Below are 8,368 nucleotides of genomic sequence, written 5' to 3' on the forward strand. Positions count from 1 at the left end.
GTAACTAATTACAAGTAACAGAGTTACCTAATTTAATTACAAAATAAATGTAACTGTAATCTGGTACAGTTACTGAGAAAAAAAAAGTGTAATTAAATTAGTTACTTATGAAAATGGGGGTTACATCTGAATATTTTCACACACACAGATTTGATTGATTTCTTTCCCAAATTGCACTGACTGCTCAAAAACATGAGACACCAATGTTTCAGGAGTTTAGGACACAGTATAGGACAGATGCTTAAGTGATTACCGGTTTATTTACCATTTGGGTTTATGTATATGCTTTATTTTTTTAAGATTAACTTGCTAAAGTCTGATTTTGTGGTGGCTGTGCTTAAAAATTAAATTATTATAATCTTAATTCAAGTGATGAAGGATTTGAAGGTCTGACGGTAATCAGATTACTACTGTAAGGTTAACCCAGCCTGGTTTAAATGTTTCAAAGTGATTAACAAAAATTAGAAAAGTAATCAAATGGAATCAGTTACATTAATAAAGTAATTAAAATAGTTACACTACTTATTTTAAACAGGGTAACTTGTAATCTGAAATGCTGCACATTTGATAACAATTGTAGAAGCAAAATGATCCGGATCCGTTCATGACTTCAGCATTTTTCGGCAGTTCACTGTGAGCACCAGACTAGGAAATGGTAAAAAAGGCTTTGGATAAAGAATTCCGTCACTGTCATTTCAGGAGAGTTTTTATCTGTGCAATAATTTGCAATCAAGTCAACGATATCGCTCCAACTAAGCAAGCCAGAGGCGACAGCGGCAAGGAACCAAAACTCCATCAGTGACAGAATGGATAAAAAAACCTTGGGAGAAACCAGGCTCAGTTGGGGGGCCAGTTCTCCGCTGGCCAGACGAAACCAGCAGTTCAATTCCAGGCTGCAGAAAGGTCAGATTGTGCAGAAGAATCATCTGTTTCCTGTGGTCTTGTCCCGGTGGTCGTCTGAGACAAGGTCTTTACAGGGGATCTGTATCTGGGGCTCTAGTCCTGGTCTCCGCTGTCTTTCAGGGCTGTAGAGGTCCTTTCTAGGTGCTGATCCACCATCTGGGCTGGATACATACTGGATCCGGGTGACTGCAGTGACCATCTGACTTGGATACAGACTGGATCTGGTGACTACGGTGACCTCAGAATAAGAGAGAAACAGACTAATATGAGCGTAGATGCCATTCTTCTAACTATGTAGCAAGTACATCGGGTGTTATGGGAAGTGTTCCCGGTTCCGGTTTACCTAATTAATGCAGCCTAAAAATCCTTTAACGGATTTGGATATTAGAAGTGTATTAGTATGTTATGTGTAAGCCAGGTTATAGAGATGGGTCTTTCATCTAGATTTAAACTGCAAGAGTGTGTCTGCCTCCCGAACAATGTTAGGTAGGTTATTCCAGAGTTTGGGCACTAAATAGGAGAAGGATCTGCCGCCTGCAGTTGATTTTGATATTCTAGGTATTATCAAATTGCCAGAGTTTTGAGAACGGAGCAGACGTGGAGGACTATAACGTAACAAGAGCTCGTTCAAATACTGAGGTGCTAAACCATTCAGGGCTTTATAATTAATAAGCAAGATTTTAAAATCTATACGATGTTTGATAGGGAGCCAGTGCAGTGTTGACAGGACCGGGCTAATATGATCATACTTCCTGGTTCTAGTAAGAACTCTAGCTGCTGCATTTTGGACTAACTGGAGTTTGTTTACTAAGCGTGCAGAACAACCACCCAATAGAGCATTACAATAATCTAACCTTGAAGTCATAAACGCATGGATTAACATTTCTGCATTTGACATTGAGAGCATAGGCCGTAGTTTAGATATATTTTTTTTGAGATGGAAAAATGCAGTTTTACAAATGCTAGAAACATGGCTTTCTAAGGAAAGGTTGCTATCAAATAGCACACCTAGGTTCCTAACTGATGATAAAGAATTGACAGAGCAGCCATCAAGGCTTAGACAGCGTTCTAGGTCATTACATGCAGAGCTTTTAGGCCCTATAATTAACACCTCTGTTTTTTTTCAGAATTTAGCAGTAAGAAATTACTCATCATCCAGTTTTTTATATCGACTATGCATTCCGTTAGTTTTTCAAATTGGTATGTTTCGCCGGGCCATGAAGAAATATAGAGCTGAATATCATCAGCATAACAGTGAAAGCTAACAGTGTGTCTTAGGTGTGCTCAAAGCAAGGATTCAGTGTCTGCGCAAACTCAGAGTAATCCCTGAAAGAACATGCAACATCATTGTGGCACGTGTTGTTCTTCATAGTGTTTCTACAGTTAGAGGAGAGCAGCATCCTGCCATACAAATTGAAAAATGATGACCCCATCCCTTCGGCAGCTGTCCAGGATGGCAGGGCTGTCCGGGACAGCATTTGCCAAAATAATTTTACTTGATTTCTACCTAATACACTAAAGAGTGTAAAGACAAGGACACTAGTGATCATCTGTTGTTTATTTCCTAAAACAGAAATGGGACATTTATTATATTGTTCCATCATATCACACAATGTAACCATGACCATACTGTATACCCATCTCTAGCTGGTGTTGCAGTACATGAATTTCCAAATGTTTTTTTTTTTTTTTTATAATAATCTTTAACAGATTGGTTTCTCTTTCTGCTTCAAAAAAGTGCTCTTTAAACAAGTCCTTTACAGGTAACTGGGGGAAAACAGGGATGGTATTCACTTTACAGTGACATTGTACTTGCATTGTATAATTAGAACCAGGAACATAAATAACATCTCAAAGTCTTCATATGTGTTGTGCTCATTGATGGCTGGTCCTGGCATGCTCTATAAAAAAAAAAAAAAAAAAGCTCTTTAAAATTCAGTGGCCTTTGTTACATCACCTCTATACATTTCAACCTGTCAAATTCTCACAGAGATGCAAGACAAACGAGGTTGATACATCTGTAGGCCCTGAAGTGTCGTCTCTGACAGTGTCCTCATCAAGACGAACACAACCAGCACCATAGTCAGCATCACTATAGTCATTGTCACCATGCTGTAGACAAGCTGTAAGTAGTACAGTTAGTATATTTAACCAAATGTCTGGAATTCAGATTGCTTACAACTACAGGGCCTTTTATTGGGGCTGTGGAACTGCAACTATAGACATTCTCCTTAGACAGAAATAACTGCCCTGCTGCATAGTGAAACTGCAGTTTTCAGAATATCAAAACTGCATTGAAACTGCAGCATTTGAATGATTATTTGCAGTAAAGATTCAGGAAATGCAATGCATTTTATTGCACTACAAAGTTCTCCATTTACTGCAGTAATACGGTATTTTCAACAAAAGAAATTACAGTAGCCTACTTATTTCTGCTATTCTAAAGTAAACTGATGTTTTTCAGTCCCATAACTGCAGTTATTGTTTGTAAGGACCAGTTTAAATTGTCCTCACAGTAAAAATCACTTTTACAAGTTTCAAAAAGAAAACTTTATATGGGTCAAATAACCAAAATAGCCTTTAACAACGGTATTGACCTTGGCCTATTATTTAATGGGCTCATATGCTTTTAACAAAGAAAGAAAAGGCTTAGCAATTTACATTTTTAAAGTTACATTCATTCTTACGCATTGACTCGGGTAGCAATCGACTCCCATGATTCCTGTCTTGCCTTTGCAGAGGCAGCTGTGTTGCTTTTAAGAGTATCTCCAGTTCCAGGTGCGTGAAATATGATGACTGTCTGCATTCGCTGTTTGCCATAGTGAATCAATGAATTGGCGCTCTATTGATGACTCCTTTTTAAAGTAGTAAGGAGTTAATTGAACTCACTCAAAGCAGCTGTGCTGGAACCCTAGAGAGTGGATCGTTGGGCAGGTGATTGAAAGAATGAATGCACATAACATTACAAGCTCATCCAATTTTGATCTCATCAAATCAGGATTTTAATTAATGACGTTGTCTCTTTTGGCTCTCATGTTCAGCGTTTGGTGAAAAGATTAAAAATTGAATTTGGCTTCTATTTTAGAATTAAATCCTGTCTTTCCTTTGAGGCTAAAAAGAGGTTTCTTGCCATCAGTTTTATGTTTGTTCTGAACTATGGTGCTGTTATATATATATATACAGGTCCTTCTCAAAAAATTAGCATATTGTGAAAGTTAATTATTTTCCATAATGTAATGATAAAAATTTAACTTTCATATATTTTAGATTCATTGCAGACCAACTGAAATATTTCAGGTCTTTTATTGTTTTAATACTGATGATTTTGGCATACAGCTCATGAAAACCCAAAATTCCTATCTCAAAAAATTAGCATATTTCATCCGACCAATAAAAGAAAAGTGTTTTTAATACAAAAAAAGTCAACCTTCAAATAATTATGTTCAGTTATGCACTCAATACTTGGTCAGGAATCCTTTTGCAGAAACGACTGCTTCAATGCGGCGTGGCATGGAGGCAATCAGCCTGTGGCACTGCTGAGGTGTTATGGAGGCCCAGGATGCTTCGATAGCGGCCTTAAGCTCATCCAGAGTGTTGGGTCTTGCGTCTCTCAACTTTCTCTTCACAATATCCCACAGATTCTCTATGGGGTTCAGGTCAGGAGAGTTGGCAGGCCAATTGAGCACAGTAATACCATGGTCAGTAAACCATTTACCAGTGGTTTTGGCACTGTGAGCCGGTGCCAGGTCGTGCTGAAAAACTAAATCTTCATCTCCATAAAGCTTTTCAGCAGATGGAAGAATGAAGTGCTCCAAAATCTCATGATAGCTAGCTGCATTGACCCTGCCCTTGATAAAACACAGTGGACCAACACCAGCAGCTGACATGGCACCCCAGACCATCACTGACTGTGGGTACTTGACACTGGACTTCAGGCATTTTGGCATTTCCTTCTCCCCCAGTCTTCCTCCAGACTCTGGCACCTTGATTTCCGAATGACATGCAAAATTTGCTTTCATCCGAAAAAAGTACTTTGGACCACTGAGCAACAGTCCAGTGCTGCTTCTCTGTAGCCCAGGTCAGGCGCTTCTGCCGCTGTTTCTGGTTCAAAAGCACACGCCTGTGCACGGTGGCTCTGGATGTTTCTACTCCAGACTCAGTCCACTGCTTCCGCAGGTCCCCCAAGGTCTGGAATCGGTCCTTCTCCACAATCTTCCTCAGGGTCCGGTCACCTCTTCTCGTTGTGCAGCGTTTTTTTGCCACACTTTTTTCCTTACCACAGACTTCCCTCTGAGGTGCCCTTGATACAGCACTCTGGGAACAGCCTATTCGTTCAGAAATTTATTTCTGTGTCTTACCCTCTCGCTTGAGGGTGTCAATGATGGCCTTCTGGACAGCAGTCAGGTCAGCAGTCTTACCCATGATTGCGGTTTTGAGTAATGAACCAGGCTGGGAGTTTTTTAAAAGCCTCAGGAATCTTTTGCAGGTGTTTAGAGTTAATTAGTTTGATTCAGATGATTAGGTTAATAGCTCGTTTAGAGAACCTTTTCATGATATGCTAATTTTTTGAGATAGGAATTTTGGGTTTTCATGAGCTGTATGCCAAAATCATCAGTATTAAAACAATAAAAGACCTGAAATATTTCAGTTGGTGTGCAATGAATCTAAAATATATGAAAGTTTAATTTTTATCATTACATTATGGAAAATAATGAACTTTTTCACAATATGCTAATTTTTTGAGAAGGACCTGTATATATGCACGCATCTTCTCAGTGTTTACAGACACTGTTTATCATGATGCACTGAGGTTAAAAACAAATCTTAGAGCCCTCACTCATCATTGTGTGTTGTATGCTCAGATTGGATGGTCAACCCGCAGGCTAAAACACTGGCATATTTTTATTTATAAATCTTTTCTGGGTCTACTTCCTTCATATCTTCATACCTACATTTGTAATAATAGATAAATAAATAAAACACATGTTGGCAGCTATAGCCTCAGGTGCCAGGAATTGTTCTCATTGTCTGTTCCTGTGGGACGTACTGAATTGGGGAAAGAGGTATTTAGGTATTAGCTGCTCCCTCTGCCTGGAATCATTTGTAAATTAAGTTGCAGCTTAGGTTAGTTTCACTGGACGTCTTTTAAAAGATTGTAAACGATTTGGATACATTGTATATTTTATTTTATTATATTTGTTTTATCTTGCTTGTTTGTGTATTTATGTATGAATGGACAAGTGTTATCTGATAAACCCACGTTGTGGGCTGTGTTGCTGTCGATCTTGGCCAGGATGCTCTTGTAAAAGAGATTTTTAATCTCAATGTGCTTCTTTTCCTGGTAAAATAAAGGTTATAATAATAAAAACTGCCTCATAACATTGTGTTACATGGTGATAGGATTTCATATGGGGAACAAAGATATAAGTGCACTGAAGCACATTCACTAAGTGAGGACTGAAGTGTCTCAGAGTGCGTGTAATGTACAGAAAGCGAGAGCAGTTCCAAAAAAAAAAAAAAAAAAAAAACCCTTAACAATATTGTGGGTGATGATGAGAAAAACTATTAGCTGTCATTAACTGAACCCACCCAGAATTGTGAATCAGAGGAAATGAAACTGAGTAAAACAGATGTGGCCATCTTCATCTCTTAAATGAAGACATTTAATGGCCATTAGGATAAATTATGCACTTGCTTTTTCTATAATGTGCAGTATTACATCATCTTGGTGGGGTTTTGAAAAAAAAAAAAAAAAAACACACAAATAAAGTTATGAAATAATGTCTGAAAAACAAATGTCTGCAAAAAATAAATGTCTAAAATAAAAGTTACTCAAATGTATTTTATGTTTTAAGGTATAGAATGTTATTCTTGTTATCCAGATATTGCCAAATTAAACATTTTACATGTGAAAGGTTGATCTCTAATTCATATAATTTCAGCCTCGTGCTCCACTCTGAAGCATTAAGGCAGATCTGTTAGTACTGAAGATGTCAATGCTTTTATTTAAGAATGGTACAAATCCAACAAAGGTAAGTCAGATATTTGCCAGTAGATTTCCAGGTGAATTATGATGCACTTTACACTGTACATCTTTAGGACTAATCACAGAAAGCATAAGTCCGTGCACAGCTATAGTCTGCTCTTTCACTGCTTTAAACCATTTACATTTAGGAAAATTCCAGAAAAATACTTAGTTACACAATTAGCATAGATAACAATTACACACCATTAACTGCCAATGATATCCCTTGTGAAAAAGATGTGTGCTTAATTGCATTCAAAGTGTACTTTTGTGTACTTCAAATCTTAAAATTATACTTTTTAAAAAAGTGCACTTGCAGATAATATAATATAATTTAAATTAAAGGCCACTTAAGTGTACTTAAAGAGAGTACTCTTTAATGACGATACGTCTAAGTGCACTTTATAAAAATGCACTTTATGATAATGTCTAATTAAGTGTTACTTAAACATTTTTTATTACTTAAACATGATTTTATTGTTTTAAATATGTGCACTTATTTTGATATGTTTTTCAATATACTAAAGCACATGTAAAATAATTTATTTTAATTTCAACTTAAGTGTGTTCTCCAAAATTACATTTGTTAATGTATTTTAAATGTATTACTATTTAGTCTATAATATATACTATGTGCATTAATGCAATTAATAAAAAATAAACTTCAATACACTTTCTTATACAGTATACTCCAAAAAAACAAATTGTCAAAACCATCACCACCTACATACTGCGCTATGAATTCTATAAATTTAATTTTATACATACTATTTGACATGCAAGCATGATGTCAGACACTGTAATATGCTCTGGTCCCCTCCCTGCTTACCGTGGTGATGAGATACATAGCAGATTGTCATCACTCAATGGCTGGATGTCTAAGTGGTGCCCGCGCAGAATAACATAGGTTTCATAGACAATTGGACGAGCTTTTGGGCGCAGACCTGACCTGTTGAAAGAGATGGTCTTCATCCCTCCTGGGGTGGTGCCGCTCTTCTTTCTAGAAATATGGCACATATTCTTAGAGTTTGTACTTGACTTACTGGGGCCCAGGTCAGGAAGCAGACAGACTGCTAAACCGAACCCCGTCTGCTAGCCGCCTCCAGTCACAGAAGTCAGTTAATTCTCAGCACATAGAGACTCTTTCACCTAGATATCACACCATAGAGACTGTGTCTGTTCCCCGGGCTAGAAAATACAAAAAAATTTCCAAACCAATTTAAGAGCAACAATTTAATTGAGGTTCAACAAATAAAAAACAGATGCAATACGGATAAACAAATGATAAAGCTTGGCTTATTGAATATCAGGTCCCTTTCTACGAAAGCACTTTTTGTAAATAATATGATCACTGATCATAATCTCTGTTTGACAGAAACCTGGCTAAAACCTGATGATTACATTATTTTAAATGAGTCTACACCCCAAGATTACTGTTAT

The 8,368-nt window shown here is 37.3% G+C and overlaps 1 long non-coding RNA gene across 1 annotated transcript; it reads right to left on the reverse strand.

Annotated features, from left to right (window-relative positions):
* Window positions 1-2,443: 2,443 nt before the first annotated feature.
* On the reverse strand, window positions 2,444-3,747 carry LOC122147580. The gene is made up of 3 exons (XR_006161678.1): window positions 3,591-3,747; window positions 2,892-3,026; window positions 2,444-2,804 (listed from the first exon to the last, which is right to left on the reverse strand). It is a non-coding gene; the product is annotated as an uncharacterized LOC122147580 (long non-coding RNA).
* Between the last annotated feature and the right edge of the window lie 4,621 nt (window positions 3,748-8,368).

Source organism: Cyprinus carpio, chromosome A14 (genome assembly GCF_018340385.1).
Source record: "Cyprinus carpio isolate SPL01 chromosome A14, ASM1834038v1, whole genome shotgun sequence".
NCBI classification, from domain to species: domain Eukaryota; kingdom Metazoa; phylum Chordata; class Actinopteri; order Cypriniformes; family Cyprinidae; genus Cyprinus; species Cyprinus carpio.